This window comes from Natator depressus, chromosome 26 (assembly GCF_965152275.1).
Source record: "Natator depressus isolate rNatDep1 chromosome 26, rNatDep2.hap1, whole genome shotgun sequence".
NCBI classification, from domain to species: Eukaryota; Metazoa; Chordata; order Testudines; family Cheloniidae; genus Natator; species Natator depressus.
In genome coordinates, this window is record NC_134259.1 from 10,257,381 (window position 1) to 10,274,153 (window position 16,773).

Here is a 16,773-nt window from a genome sequence, read left to right on the forward strand (position 1 = left end):
CATATTTTCTCACTTTCTTTACAATAATTCAGTTGGTAGAGTAACGCCCCTTCTGATTTGGTGACTATACATTCCTTTTGGATTATTTCAAGGACGCTCTTCTAGGAATAGTCAGCAAATGTATGCTCATTTTTCTGTAAAGGAATTGTTAGGTTTCAAGTGTGGGGTACTCAGGTCTTTCAGTTACCCATTTTCCTCATCCAGCTCTTACCTCACTGTAGAAGTTTCTAGCTAACTGTACACCCAGTACAGTAGATGCTGCAGAGTGTAGCCCCCCTGGACTACATGGCTCAACATCTCACCGTGGGCAACTGGCAGTGCTACGCGTTAATGCAACCATGTTTGCCATCTACTACTGAGAGTGGTAGTTGCCACTGGGAAAAGAGTAGCAGCAGAGCAAAGGGAGAGAGACATTTTCATAGATTATAAGGCCAAAAAGGACCACTGTGATCATCTAGCGTGACTTACTGCATAATACAGGCCGTAGTATTTCCCTGAATTTATTCCTGTTTGAACTACAGCCCATATTTTAGGGGTGGGAATCCAATCTTGATTTTACCATTTCCAGCGGTGGAGAAACCACCGCAAACCTCGGAGACAACGAGGAGACAAAAAGTGTGTGGTGGAGGGAGATGAAAGGGGAGAAAAACAAAATTATTCCATCAAGAGAAAATCCTTTGTTAGAGATGAAGTACATCTAGAAAACTTTATTCTGGAATCAGGAAGAGAGTCAGAGGTGATAAGGGACGGTTGACTCAGATGACCTACAGAAAAGAAAAAAGCATAAAGAGCCTTTAAAGATCTAATACCTACGTTTCATCACTAGTGGGGCAAATTACTATTGATGACCTTTATTTATAAAAATCGGTTTCCTTCACTATAAGGCAATACGCAATGTCATTTTAATGATTCGGAGAGTCACAAAATCCTGAAGTTAGCAGAATGCACTATTGCCGATTGTAGGGCCCCTCATTTTTGGTTTTTATTTTATTTAAAATTACCCAGGAAATCATCAGTATTTATCACAACAACAAAAACAGGTGAAAATCAGTGCAAAACATATTAATCATTTTTCTGGATAAATATCGGGGTTTTCTTTGGCGGACGGAAGGACAGGAGAAAAAGGTTTATATTAATCTTCAGTATATTAATGCTTTGATGAACAGAATTCAATGTGGTTTGCTGTAGAACTAAAACAGAACTCAAAACACAATTTCTCCTTTGAGTTTAGGAAAACGGTCTCTCTCTAAACCCCAAATAAAACGTTTCATTTGAATAAGCAGTTTACTGTTGTAGACTTGGTACTATTAGCCTGTAAATATTTACATTTAATAATTGGGCCACACCATTTGCAGCACACACACTCAACTTCATCCTTTTCTCCTCTTTTTTTAAAACTTGCAAATAATTCCTTGTGTTCGGAAACAGATTATGATACAGATTTTCATTTTCTTCCCATTTTAATGCAATAAATCTTTAAACTGTTGTCTGCTAATGGCCTGAATGGGTACATGGTGGGCATGAGATTCATCAGTACATTCAGATGCGCCAGCACTTCAGAGCTTGCGTGCGTGCCTGTTTGTTTATTGTGTGTATCTTGTAGACTAACACATAGCCTTAGTTCCAAAGGCCTCTTTGCATATACATGCAGACTAATGTATAATTCTAATACATATCACATGCAATGTGTTGTATTTTCCTAATAAAATAAGTTATTTTTATATATTTGAACGATACAAACGTAGGGAGAAAATCAGAAAGGAAAAAAAAAGATATTTTGTAAAACGAGAGAGATTTTTTTTTTGTAAAAATCGGTTTAAACCGAAAACGAAGGGGCTTACCAGACTAGTCCAGTGATGAAGAAGAGTGATAGCGGAGGAGGAGGAAGGCTGTGCTAGGGGATGAATGGGCTAGTGAGAACGTAGGTACCCCAGCTCCCATACAAGTGCCTTTGATAAAGGAGTTTGTCCATAGCCACCTCAAGGAGGCAGCAACTTTTGGACATATCCTTTAACTCAGGTTATTTTTTTAAATAGACCTGAATTGAATTTTCCTCTCCTTCAACACCTAAAACCAACATGTTTTCCAGCCTAGTTCTTTTTTCTTTGTTTGACATTTAAAAGGATAAAGGCAATTTGCTCTGGCACAAACTACAGAAGGGACAAGACTGAACACTGCAGATCCCAATGTGAGAGGACCCTCCAGGCTGAAGAGCAATTGCCCCAAACAATCTACTGGGATCTCTTAGTAAGCTTAGTATAAATTACTGCATTTTTTGTGCATCAGCATTTGCTTATGTTTTTTATGCTTGCACAACTCTGACAAATATTTACTCTCCTTAGTTTACAAACATTTTATTCACAGATACTGGTGTAAACAAGGTTGCATTGCTTATCTCCTGTTTGGTGTTGCCACTGACTTCAAGACGAGAAAGTGTTGATGGATTCAACACAGGCATCCATGGCTTAACAAAAGTACATAAGAACATTTAAGTTTTACTGGTAAGGTTATAAGCACGCGCTCGCTTAGAAAGAGCCGTGGAGTAGCTTGTAGCTAAGGGTAACAACAGGCTCTGAAGAGAAAACAAAGTGCAGAGGAGGCCTGGCTTGCTGGGGAAGTCAGTGTAGACAGGGAACCGTGCAGCCTGGAAAAACCCAAGTCGGGAGGGTCTCCGTGCAACAGAGGTGACAGTTCGGGAGCTGGGAACCTACAGTGGGTGCCCTTGCTGAGCCATAGAAGGGGTATACAGGGACAGTTGCCTTCAACTGTGACATCTACTACAAGCAATTACAGGGAAGGACCAGGATCTGAAAAAATTCTGAGAAGGAATCAATTCAGAAAGATTTAACAGCCATCAGCAGTACTGAGGATAAGAGTTTCTATTTCAAAAGGGCTTAGATTTTAAGAGCACATGGCAAGTCCAGTGAAATTAGTGGCATAAATTCCATTCCACTAATGCTATCCATTCAATACTTGCTGTTCTGTCTGCAAGAATGAGCACGCATTACAGACGGCACCTGCCAGCAATCTACCAAAACAAACTGATGTACTGGGCCAGTGACACAGAGCCGAGGCAAGTCTCACAGCTGCCCACAGGAACACTGAAGGTCTCAGAGAGTTTTACCAGAATGCATACTAACATCGGAAATGCCACATGTTTATTAAGGGCTTTTAAAATCTAACCCCCCTTTTCCAAGAGGTGGTGACCACAACCATAAATTGCACTGGCATGTTTTTCAAATGATCACACAGGCCTGTTTTAAGAGAGATGTCCAAGTGGAACAAAGTTTGCCGTCCAGCACTAGCCGATGACTTGCAAAAAACCCACCAAACTGTTAGTCCGTTTGTGCGTTTTACTCCAGCGACAGTTCTTACATGGAGTTTCTGAAAGCATGATTAGACTCTGAAAACAAACAGTATTAAAAAGCTAAAATTAACATGCTAATTTCAAACTGTCTCAATTGCAGAGAAAGGAGGATGGTTATGTCGGAAGATGACTTTTTAAATGCAAATGTTTGCAATAAATACATCGATAAATCTCTTTCCATCGGTTAACCACAGAAAAGCAGTTATACGACAAGGAAAGTCGCAAAAACACATTATTAGAACAGAACAAGAAACATGATTTACCCAATTTGTGTTGCTTTTCCTACTGGCGACAAATCAGGAGGACAAACCCAGTGATTTACGGTCAATAATTGGACATGGAGTTTCTTAACTATTTTCTTAGGGGCTAGATCTGCAAAGGAGACTTAGAGCATTTTAACACCTAACTTTTAGGTGCCCTACTACCTAGTGAGATTTACAACCCTGAGTTAAGTGCCCAGGCTCCCTATACAATGCATAGGGGAAGTTTGGCACCTCAGAATGGAGCCACAAATACCACCGGGCTGAGCAGGAAGTTTCCTGACGTAGACAGTAGGAAATGCCCTAAGACCTGCCCCTCAAAAGGACTTAGATGCCTACGTTTGGGAGTCAGAGCCAAGAACCCTCTCCTGAAGTTAGATGTCTAAGCCCTTTCTCACAAAAGAGTTGGTACTATCTCTATAATCTTTAGCCCAGTGTTTAGGGTACTCAACCAGGAGGTGGAAAACCCATGTTCAGTTCCATTCTCTGCCCGATTGTGAAGCAGGGACTTTTGAACTTGGATCTCCCCACTCTCAAGGAATGCTGTAACCACTGGGCTATGGGTGCGTGCTGGGCCGACCTCAGGCTCTCCTGTTGAAACTGTTCCTCCGTGTATAAATAATTAAATATGCATTGGCGCACAGGGACTGGAACCTGGATCTCCCTTCTGCTACGTGAGCGTGCTAACCACTGGGCTAAAGGTTACTGGGGGGTTGGGGGAACGCAACACCATCTTTTCCCTCATGTTGTTTTGTGCAGCACCCATTCTGGTAGGCAGTTTCTGACGCCACCTAGTAGATCGAGCCCCGCAGGCGAGATAGGCAAGGCAATGCCTAGTTTGAGGATCTTAGCGGTGAGCTAGGTGCCCAGGTGCCTAGACAGAGGCAGCTGTGTGCAGGCCCAGCTTCAGATTTAGGCACCATGGGACTTTAGGAACCTACAGAGATAGATGGCAGCTGACTGAGGGATTAAGGTGGCTAAAATGGCAGTTAGGCATCTAAATCCCTTTATGGGTCTAGCCCCAGATGGTTTCTCATTCCAGAGCAAAACATTAACTCCTATCATTCATGCTTTCTAAATTATCTGAGCACTCCTCACTCTCTTCCCCATACATGGAAGGATTTATGTAATCTTGCACTTTATTTCAACATATTATGGCAACTATCTAATAGTTTATCACTTTCACAACAGAACAAGTTTGAAAAGATTGTTTACACAGACTGGCACATGTTCAACCAGTCCTGCTCATTATTCCCCTTGCTATTGTTTCAGATATGTTTAGATAAAAGATATTATTCAATCATCCAGCTTCACCTCCTCACCATTCTATGCTTGTGAAGCCAGTTTGCGGCCTTGGAAATTAACGCGACGTTACAAATTGAGCATTGCTACTTCACTGGAGGAACAAACAGGAAGAGGAGATGGGCAGTAACAAGACCTTGCTTAAACACAACTGATATTTAGTCTATGCGGCAACTAAAATGATTAACATGGGTACAGCAAGGTGTGATTTACCACAATGGGTTTGAAATTTTTCCTCAGTACAGAAGTCTTTAAGAAAGAAAAGATTTACAACACATTTAAGTCCAACACGTACCGAGAATTTATATTTAAAGAACTTTTTATCAATTCTTCTCCAACCAATGTAAATGAGAAGGTAATAGAAATGAAATATTTCCATTTCTATGCTGGTCATTAAGGAATGTCACAAAGGAAAATTAGAATAGTTCAACCGTGGTTCAAACAGCTACAAGGATATTTTTACCATCTGCAGGAAAACCCTGAAACAAAGTTTATTCTTACAACAAGACTAGCCTTTTAAGACGACCTTATTTTAGGCCATGTATTTAAATTGGTTAAACGAATAAATTTTCTGTCTTTTTTAACCTTTTGACAGGCTAGCAATTTATTCTTTTACCACGTAGTAAAGTTAAAAGGCTTTTATGATGTTTCTGTACATAAATTTGGTTTGGCACGTTTTAGTAACTAAAGTTAAGTGTTAACCTCACTTAATTGGCATTACTTAATGTCCATATGCCTTGAACCTTTTCTTAAAAGCAGTAACTCTTTCACTGTTATTTACTATTTGGAGTAATACCCCTTTCTTATATATTCTCCCTTCAACAGACACAATTTCCTATTTGAATAATTAAGGCAAGACGAGATCAGTGTAGATATCCACTTTTTAAAGATACCCACACACTGTGATGTCTCCACAACCAATCTATTACCTGCCATTCAACAAGGCATTGGCTGTCACAACAGCTTACAGAATAAAAATGGCAATTATACTTTTATACTTAATATACCGGATGCATTGTTCTAAGGACAAAGACTGAGCATATTCAGAAAGTACCGAACGGACTATGAAAGCATTCATTAACTGGTGTGCAGAAGTTGAGCTAACATATGTCCAAAAGATCTTGCTAAAAACAGCAGAGGTCCAAGGATTCAGACAATTCCATGGTCTTAAGCTCATCTAATGCTAGGAAACAAACCCACTGCTGACCATCATCAATAAGTTCCTCTGAAATTATGTTTAAAATTGTTTAATTGCCAATATTGCTTGGTTTAACTGAGTCCCAGGCCTGGTCAAAGCTTAAAATTTACATTGGCATTGTTTTACATCTGCTAGAAGTGTGAGCTAATGGCTGGAAGCTGAAGCTAGACAAATTCTGACTGGAAATAAGGTGTCAATTTTGAACAGAGGGTAATTAACCACTGGAACAATTTATCAAGGTCATGGTGGATTCTCCATCTCTGGCAATTTTTAAATCAAGATTGGATGTTTTTCTAAAAGATATACTCTAGGAATTATTTCGGGGAAGTTCTCTCACCTGTGTTATATTAGGTCAGACTAAATGGTCACAATGGTCGGTTCTGGCCTTGGAATCTAGGAATAGGTAAATGTGGTTCGGAGAAGTCGTATTTACTTCTATCTGCCTATGCGGCATCGACACGAGGGGGCTACGTCAGTGTAGCTAGGCTCACATAACCACACCGACATGAGCTCTGTAACGTAGATACGGCCTCAATAATGCTTTTGGTAATGGTGCTGAAAATTGTTTTGTCCTACCATGCTTTGTCCTTTCCAACTAAACCATTGTCAGAATAGATTCAGAGGGTATGACTACCCTGCTATTAAAAAATCCACGGCTGGCCCGGGCCAGCAGACTCGGATTCACGAGACTTGGGCTAAGGGGCTGTTTAACTGTGGTGTAGACATATGGGCTGCAGCTGGACCCTGCGAGGTGGGATGGTCCTAGAGCCCAGGCCCCAGCTCAAAGGTCTAAACAGCAATTAACAGCATCTTCGTCCGAGCCAGCCACAGATGTCTAATTGCAGTGCAGACATACCCAGAGGGACCCACTGCCGAAACCTGTTGCCAGTGATCGGAGTGTTTCCTGGAGCAGAAGAGGCCTCATAGAGAAATATTCTCTGTCAAGAGTATCAGCTACCAACTCAAGAGATCATGCTGACTCTCCCCCATCTCCTCCCTTAGCGATCTATACAATCAAAACTGGGATGGATTTTACAAACAAGACAATGGAAATATGCCAGTATGTTGGCAATACCATGACCGAGGTTTTGCAGAGGGACACTAGTATGTTGCTTCTCTATTGCCTTTCATCCAAGGATCCGCGATCAAAGTCAGCCGACACAGCTGTGAGAAGATTACTACTGAGCATCTAGGAGCTCTAATCATGAACTAGGACCCCATTTTGCTAGGTACTAGGCTACACCAAGTCAAGGTCTTCATTACTGTACAAGTTTTCCGGCTCTTGATTTTAAAAAAATGCAAATTGGGATAGCTAGATCAAATAAATAGCCAAAGACATTTGTGACTGGTTCCACAACAACACACAAACTTCAAAAGACTTGTAAAAAACAAAATATGTGCCTCCACCTGCGTGTGTTAAATTTTTTAAACGTATAAAATTCCATGAGTAAATTGGAGTAAGTACAATAATAATACGAACATATCCGGGGTAAACATCAGGTTCGTAAAACCACCGTCCGGTTGCCTGAAATGTATAATACTACCAGCATGACCATATAGTACTTTATAAATAATTATCTTCGCACTAATACTGTGCAGTAGATAAACACTGTCCGCATTTAAAGATGTGGAAAGGGGCACAGAAATTGTGACTAACTCACCGTCACACATCTTAAGAGCTTGATCCAACTGCCATTGAAGTCAATAGGAGTCTTTCAATGACTGTAGTGAGAGCTAGACCAAGCTGCTAGTCCATGCCATTAGTTGCTCATGGTTGATCCCAACATGTTCTTAAAAAGAAGCGATCCTGTCCAAACTCAGGGCAAAGCGGAGCTCTACATCATATCAGTTACAACGCTTCAAAAGATGATGCCTTTACCTAAAACGCACATGGCTTCAGAGATAGTATTAAGATTCATGAGCTCCCAGTCTTGCATTTACCCTCCTAGATCACAATGCCGCTCTGGTTAAACTGTTGACCTGTACTTAATTCTGCCTGTATTTCAGCCATCCAGAACACCTAACCTAAGTGAGAAGGAAAAGTGACAACCCGCTTCAGTTTCCTTGTAAATATCACCAAGCAGCAGAAGTAATGGAGTATTTGCCCAGCCTGCTTCCTTATGAATTCCTCCTTCAGTTCTCGTTCATGCACTTCTCACAACTTGCCTACCAAAAATAACTCATTCTGGCTCCAGAAAAAAATTAGCCACAACCTTATTGTCTCATCAAATAACTAGGATTCCCTCGGTCTAAAAGACATTACAAGAGACTAGTCATCAAATGGTCTGGGAACTGCAGGCAGAGCTTGGGTACAGTATCAGAAACTGTGTCCCATCCCACCATCTGAAATGGTTGGCATGTTGCCTTTGTTAAGTAGGACAGAAGCAGATACTGGAATCTCCATACAAAGGACCAGTTTCTCAATTTCGGCCTCATCTATCCTTTGTAATTTAACACAATAGGGATTCCAAAACTCAGATAACACAAAGCAGGCATCCCTTCCCACAAGAAAGGTAAAAGCCACAGCCTGTTCAAATCGTATCACAATGCAGTCAGCTCAACTGCTATTTGACTTCATGGCATTTTATTTAACGTTTGCCAGAGAAACAAGAATGTTGCTATTTTTGTAATGCAGCATTTTATTCCGAATTACAAGCTGCTAATAACTTCACAGAATGACAAGTGACAAAGCCATGACAAGCTATCAAGGTTGTGGGTTTGGTGCTTTTTTTGGAAAGCATTTATATGCTCATGAATATTGTAAGATTATTTTTTTAAAAACTTACATTCAATCAGCACCACAAAATAGAAAAACTTTGAAATGTACACTTAAAAGCACAGTATAGTATTCTAATTGATAATGCTAAACTAGTGACACCAAAAAGACCATCAAAAAACAATGATAGTTCAGTAACCAAGTAAGAGCCACGATCACAGCTGTGTCTCAAAAGTGGGTTCAGTATACATCTATAGTACTCTGCAAGTGTAACTTCAGGCCACACCTACTTGACCCAAAGCTCCTTTCAAAGATTTCCCACCATGACTAATACCAGTTCAGCTCCACTGTCCTTAGCAATGTTGATAGCCCTGGGGTAGACAGGCCACCAGCATATTAATGGCCACATCATCTAACTCCGCGCCAGCGGGCATAGGGCTTCAAATAGCAGCAGCAGCCTGTTTACGCTAGGGTACCTGCGTGTGCACAAAGCCTAAAGTTCTCTCTCCCCACTCCAACCTACTTTTAAATTTTACAGCTGATCACAGCAAGAACAAGCATCCTGATAAGAGTTGAAACCACACTGAAAATATAAAAGAGAAGGAAACCTTGACCCGCTAAGATTGTGCCTCTCGAATCTAATGAGATATCAGGGGATAACAAGCAAGCCAGAGTAGCCACAATGAAAATGTGCTCGGGCATTTTAAAGTACTAATGGGGCTCAAGCTACCTAAATGCATGTAGGCATAAGAATCTATTACTTGTACTCAGAAATTAGGTATGGAAGAGACCTATTAAGTCACCTTGCTCATTCACCGGACAATACAGAATTGCTCTCTTCAATACATTCTCAAAATGTTTTATCCAGTCCACTTAAAATGACTTACGCAATAAGGTAGCTGACTTACAAATTTCACAGATGCCTAGAACATTCCAAGCCAGCCCTATGTGTAGTGTTAGATTTAAAACACCGGGGGAAAGAGAGGGAAATCAACCAACTTTTCCTTCAGTATTTATACCCATTTGACGCTGTATACTTTGAGCTATTTTATTCTAAAAACAAACACTGTTAATGTTAGCAGGTTACTAAAATCAGACCTCAATCCCCTTAATCACAAGGCAGATAACAAGCAAACATTCCTTTACATCTAACCTATGATTAGTAATTGCACTCAAGAAACGCTATTTCAGCCATTATTTTCAACATAGAACCTAAAAGTCTAAGTCAAGAATACAATTACATGTCGTATTGCTGCTTACACCTTTTCAAACGCAATTCTAACAGAATTACTCTTCCTCTGTGCCCTTTTAAAAACCCGGGAATCATTCAGAGAGCTCATTTTCTCCAGCACTTCGATGTCACAAGCATTGGATCAAAACACCACCTGTACAGAAGGGGAAGGATATAATGTCCTCTGCCACAAACAAGATCAGAACAGGATCATCATGGTTGTACCCAACATCACCTGTATACTGAAGGGCACATGATGCATGTCCTCAACACGAACAGAATTGCTTTGTGTTTAAATTGTCTCAAACTTAATATTAACATGATTTTGAGAACGGATAGCCACGTGCCTTGCTGCCTGAAGTAGAGAGGTTAAGAACCTCTGGAACCTCCCCATTATTAAAGGGCAAAGGGCTGGGCTTCACTCCCTCCTGAGTCAGTTAGCACAGCTCTCTTAGCATCAGACACATGGATTGGAAGGCCCTGAAGTATGGCAGTAAAAGCACTTCAGTGGAGTCCAAGACAGAGGGAAGGGTAGCTAGTTTAGCAGAGAAACAAGAAGCTGAGAGGATCTAGGGAGAAGCCCGAGAAAGGGAAGCTGTGTTAAACTCAAACTGCAAGAAAGCAGCACAAGGGGGCTTGGAGATATGAAGTGACAAAGGGAAATGGCAGCCTGTCTGAAGGAGCAGACCTAGCTACTTTACACAGGGTCCCCAGGCAGAGCAGAGGGTGGGCCTGGGTTCCCTCACCAGCCATTGAGGCATGCAAGCCCAAAGGCAGGAATATTGAGCTCAAAGGCAGGCTCAGGAATAGCCCAAGATGGGGAGCAAAAGGCTCTCTTGTATTGGGGGGGGTTTTGTGAACTCTCTGTTGGACCCTTCTGCTACCACTCTAGGGGACTGAACTTTGTAACTTGGCTGAAGGGCCGAGCCACAGAAGACCCATTGAGAGATGGGCTGCCTGAAAATGGTGCCAGAGACAAGGACCACTCACAGCATTGCACCCTGCCACAACTGGGCGCTTCAGGTGGTGAGTCCACTACGTTACAGTGCAACTACAGTACAAACCTAGAAGTTCGAAAAAAAGTGAGATTTCAAAATCCTGATCTCTTTTCCAAGGTGTTTGCTTTTTTTAAACAAACAAACATGGCTGAGAGTTGTCAATTTGAATTCACTTCTTCATAGTAAACGATGAATTTGTTTTTATATATTTGTTTTTATATACTTGTTTTATATGTAGAGGTCAAGATAAGTGCTTAATAAACTACAGTATTTGAAACCGTCAGTACGTAGAGGAAGACCTAAAAGTCTAAACTTCATTTTTTGCCTCCTATAATCTGAAAATAGCTCACCACCACCAGACTTTTTTCAACCTTCCAGACTACAGTTACCATCAGTACACTACTAATCACTAGAAAATACAGTTTCTAAAAGAAACATGCTCCACAATAAAGATAGCAGTATTACGGGTTGGACGAGAAAGGGATAAGTGAAAGCTTAAAAGCAAAACATTTTAATGCAACAGAGCACAGCAAACAGATTTTGTTTTCAATTATTTTATTCCTACCTTCCACTACAGCATGATGCACATCCCCTTACATAACCCGACTGTCAGTCTCCTCTTCCTGCAGATTCTAAGCAAAAAACAAAACATGTTTTAATTACTGGCATACTGTTTCATAAGTGTTCGCTCTTCATAAATATAGTTAGGTGAGTGGTGGATGGTAGTAACTGTTTCAGATATGTATGGACATAAAACAAGGAAATTCTTCCGGCTAACTACCCACATCTCCCCAGTCAGTTCCAACACATCTCTCAGTCAGATTACATTCTGGTTTGTGCTATACCCTCAATTTAATTTACATGAGGGACCCTAGAATACCAAAGAATGTCTTGAACATTCTTCTCCATAGCGCCTCAAGCTTGAAAACGAAATGCATGAGAAAAACGTGTTTGAAAGAAAAGTCATCCTTAAAAAATGGCTCCCCAGTCATAGTATCTCTAAGGCCTTGGCTACAGAAATAGTAGTAAGAATCTTGTCTACATGATGGAAATTGACCAGAATAGCTATTGCAGAATTAACTATTCCATAGTATCTCCCTGTGTAGACACTTCTGGAATAAAAGTCCAGAATAATAAAGTGACTTTTATTCTAAAACAGAATGTCCACACAGGGAGCTATTCTGGAACAGTAGTTCAAGTCAATTTCCCCTGAGCAGATAAGCCCGAAAAAAAAGTTAATACGGTCTCAAATTAGATCATTATGGCAGGTTATCCACTATTTGTTGAGGAATCCATTAAAAAAGTTTTACCAGTTTAATTTAAACCCCTTCCCAAGTGACAAACTAAACCAAAGAAAGCTATTTTTATACCAGAGTAATAGCCTCCACACGGAGGTGAGGTTTCTACCGCTATGTCAATTACTGGTTTAGACTGGCAGGGGACTGGAGAGGGACACCAAAATTTCCCATGTAGGCAAAGCCAAGGAGAGAGTGACAAGCTGACTTGTTCTAATTATAACCCTTTGACATGGAAAACAAGACATTAATAAATTGAAACCCTACAATCAGCAGAATCTCTAGCTGTTGTTCTTTTCTACCCAATCTTTCGATCGCTGGAGGGTGGGGGGCACATTTTTAGCATTTTCTGTTCGGGGAAAAAAAAAAATATTAATTGCTGCTGCCCTTACTAAGCTACACATGCAGAAAAATGTCTCCTTCCAAACAACACTAATAGCAAAGCTCTGACCTTCATTCTTCCCTTTGAATTCAATTGTACCTTAACTTCAAAACAGGAGTGGGGGTATTTCAATGCTAATGCTATTAAGACAGACAACAAGAAAAACACTCAAGGCGGCATATATTAAAAATATCTATATTCTCCCACCCCTGTCTCAGGGAGGAGTCTTCTCTTGCTGCTCCTTCACCATGTCATACTACTTCTTAGAAAACTGTAAGGGTTGCTATCACGTTTGGTATGTTTCCCTCTTGCTTCCCAAACTCACCTTTGGATCAATAGTAAATGCAAGATGAGGACATGGTTCTTTACTGTAAACAAAAAGCAGCGAGCTGCTGCCCAAGTCACTGCTGGAGAGAATGGTAGTCACAAACCCTGTACCTTTCCCCTAGGGCTTAGACAATACTCTTGTAACTCCCACTAAAAACACACTGTGGGGGGGGGGGGGGGCAAGGGGAGGTGTTCTCCCCTCACACATTATTTAACACATGGTAAAATCCTAATGAACACAGGACAGTTTGTAGGTTTTTTTCCTCCACACATTAGCAGGCTGAGGCAAACTTCAGGGCAGAGCCTAGGGTTCATCTCAACTGCTAACTCATGTTAAGACCATGTGTGGCAAAAGTGAAAAGGGAAGAACTGCATCTGATCATTAATTACTTTGTTTCACACTAACCTAGGGACTTCCCCTTTCTGCCAGAACCTGCTTGCAAGGTTTGTGATTCCCCTTCAGGCTGTTAACTTCTGGTGCCTAAAGAACCACCCTCAAAAGCAGATCCAAGGCTGTGTTAAGAGTTTATCTTCTCCGACTAGGCAACAAGAATAGGTTGTTTCAAAATGAAAGGGTGGGAATAAAAGTGAATCCTCCTTTCTCTGTCTCTGTATTTCATCTTTTATAGAAAAAATAATCACATATACATAGAAAGCTATGTTACTTGCATACAGAATGCTGGGCATCAACTGCTCTACTTAGTTTTTAGGAAGTGAAATATAACTGCAAGCTCGGGCCAAGCTTTGATGGTGGAATTTAATTGTGTCTGTGTCGCTCATTTCCAATACAAATATTTTAAGATAAAGCAAATGCATACACAAGACACACATGGGAGGGAATGTGAGGAACATGGGGCTCACAGGTAAAAGCCACAGAAAAAATGTATCCTTTTAGCTGTTCCAAATAAACGCACAAGCATATCACGAGAGAAGGATCAGTCAAGGGGGGGGGGGGGGGGGGAGAACCAGCCCACCCCTTCAGAGCCATGCGAGAATTAACCTGAATTCTTCACTGGTTTACAAGCTTACCCCCTACCACCCACTTGGCTGCAAATAAAGATGAGGATCTAAGTGGAAGAGGAAAAAACAAACATGCCACATTAAAAATAAAAAAAAACCACCCTTTTAGGCCCTTTTTTCCCCCTCCTTTTGCAAGATATAGGGATCCTCTTCCCATGCATCTACTGCCAAACCCGCACTCTAGACAGCCAGTATGACAGCCCAGGCCATGCTATTTATTCCTGATGCAATTAGCTGGCTCTGCCCTCCTGGTACAGGCTAGGGAAGAGAAGCTGCAGCTAAACATGCCAAATGGGGACCCCTGGCTCCCAGACAGAACATGGAGGAGTCATCACCTTGCAGGAGGATGGAGGAGAGATGACACCGAGCAAGGGGGGGTGGGGGGTTGTACCAGACCTGAAGAGCAGGTCACCCCCCCCCCCAGACACACACAGCAAGAGGGGGCAGAGGGATGATGCTGAAAGCAGGGAGAGGGTGGCAATGGGATGGAGAATAGGGATCAGAGGCGGGCGGGCGGGGGGGGGGGGGGGATTATCCCCAGGCAGAGGATTAATACAAAGCGGGGGATAGGGGAGAAGGAAGGTGGGTCAATATCACACAAGATGGAGCGGGACGTTAGCAGGGGAGGGGGCATTGCCAAGCAGCCGGGTGGGGGGGGAGGCATTGCTAAGGGACGGGGGGGGGGGGGGGCCAGTGTCAGGCAGCCAGGCGGGGGGGGGGGGCAGGGCCAGGCAGGCGGGGGGGGGGATAGCTAGGGGCGGGGAGGGCAGTGCCGGGGGAGCAGTGCCGGAGGGGGGGGGCAGCGCCAGGCGACGACATTGCTGGGGGTGGGGGGGGGCAGTGCCGGAGGGGCAGAGCTGGGGGGGGCAGTGCCAGGCGACGGCATTGCTGGGGGCGGGGGGGGGCGCAGTGCCGGGGGGACAGAACCAGGCTGCGGGGGGAGGCAGTGCTGGGGGGGCAGTGCCGGCGGCGGGGGGGGGCGGCAGTGCTGGGGGGGCAGTGCCCGGGGGGGGCGGGGGGGGCAGTGCCAGGCAGGCGGAAGATGCGAGCTGACGGGGCAGGCAAGGGATGGGGGCTATGGGGCCGCAGGGGAGGGGGGTCAGAGGCAGGCCTGGATGCTGGGGGGTCACCCGCGAGGGCGGGGGGGCGAGGCCGGCAATGCCCGCGGGGGGAGCAGCCGGGGGCCGCTCCTGGCGGAGAAGGGTCGGGGGGGGGGGGCGCGGGGCGATGCGGGGCCCGGCTCGCTCCCTCTCACCTGCCATGGCAGCCCCGGGGCGGCTGGAAATGGCGCTGCGGGCTCCGGCTCCGCGCACTCGGCGGCGGCGACTGCGGAGGCAGCGGCAGCGGCGGGGCCGGCCCGGGCACGCGGGCGGGCAGGGGCGTGGCGGCTCCGCCCCCGCAAGATGGCGACCACCCGCCCCCCCGTGTCCCGGGGGGCGGGGTTGGGGTTCGGGTCCTCGCCCTGCTGCCCCCTCCTTCCTCGCTCCCCCTTCACCCCGTCCCCCCATTGCTCCCCCTCCCTTCCCCTGATCCCCTTCCCTCCACTCCTCCCCCTCACCCTTCCCCCCCAGTCAGCCCCCTGCCTTCCCTTCCTCCCCTTCCCCCCGTCTGCTCCCCCACTCCGCCTCCTCACCCCTTCCCCTCAGTCTGCCCCCTCCCTTCCCTTCATCCCCTTCCCCTGATCCCCTTCCCCCCCAGTCAGCCCCCTCCCTTCCCTTCCTCCCCTTCCCCTGATCCCCTTCCCCCCACTCCTCACCCTTCCCCCCCAGTCAGCCCCCTCCCTTCCCTTCCTCCCCTTCCCCCGTCTGCTTCCCCACTCCGCCTCCTCACCCCTTCCCCTCAGTCTGCCCCCTCCCTTCCCCGATCCCCTTCCCCCCACTCCTCCCCCTCACCCTTCCCTCCCAGTCAGCGCCCCTCCCTTCCCTTCCTCCCCTTCCCCCCGTCTGCTCCCCCAATGGGCTCCCCCACTCCTCCTCCTCACCCCTGCCCCCCCAGTCAGTGCCCCTCCCTTCCCTTGATCCCCTTCCCCTACGTCTGCTCCCCCAATGGGCTCTTCTCCCCCTCTGTTCCCCCACTTCTCCTCCTCCTCACCCCTTCCCCCATCTGCTCCCCCAATGGGCTCTTCCCCCCTGCTTCCCCTCTCCTCCTCCTCCTCCTCATCCCTTCCCCCCAGTCTGCCCCCTCCCTTCCCTTGAGCCCCTTCCACCCTCTGTTCCCCCACTCCTCCTCCTCGCCCCTTCCCCCCAGTCTGCCCCCTCCCTTCTCTTGATCCCCTTCCCCCCGTCTGCTCCCCCCAATGGGCTCTTCTCGCCCCCTCTGCTCCCCCACTCCTCCTCCTCCACCCCTTCCCCCCCCATCTGCTCCCCCAATGGGCTCTTCCCCCCTGCTTCCCCACTCCTCCTCCTCACCCCTTCCCCCAGTCTGCCCCCTCCCTTCCCTTGAGCCCCTTCCCCCCTCTGCTCCCCCACTCCTCCTCCTCACCCCTTCCCCCCAAGTCAGCCCCCCTCCCTTCTCTTGATCCCTTCCCCCCCATCTGCACCCCCAATGGGCTCTTCCCTCCCCCACTTCTCCTCCTCAACCCTTCCCCCCAGTCTGTCCCCTCCCTTCCCTTGATCCCCTTCACCCCCGTCTGCTCCCCCACTCCGCCTCCTCACCCCTTCCCTCCCAGTCAGCCCCC

At 45.4% G+C, this 16,773-nt stretch overlaps 1 protein-coding gene across 2 annotated transcripts in view; it reads right to left on the reverse strand.

Moving 5' to 3' along the window:
• Positions 1–16,773, reverse strand: part of SLC23A2 (solute carrier family 23 member 2) — a 109,430-nt gene that overhangs the window by 86,986 nt on the left and 5,671 nt on the right. Inside the window, exons 1-2 of one of the 2 annotated variants that reach the window (XM_074940223.1) lie at positions 15,352–15,444; positions 11,638–11,704 (exon numbers count right to left, since the gene is read on the reverse strand). The gene's annotated coding sequence lies outside the window, so the exon portion shown is untranslated. Of the gene's footprint in view, positions 1–11,637; positions 11,705–15,351; positions 15,445–16,773 lie in introns of those variants that run through there. The other variant, XM_074940224.1, reaches the window with a different exon arrangement.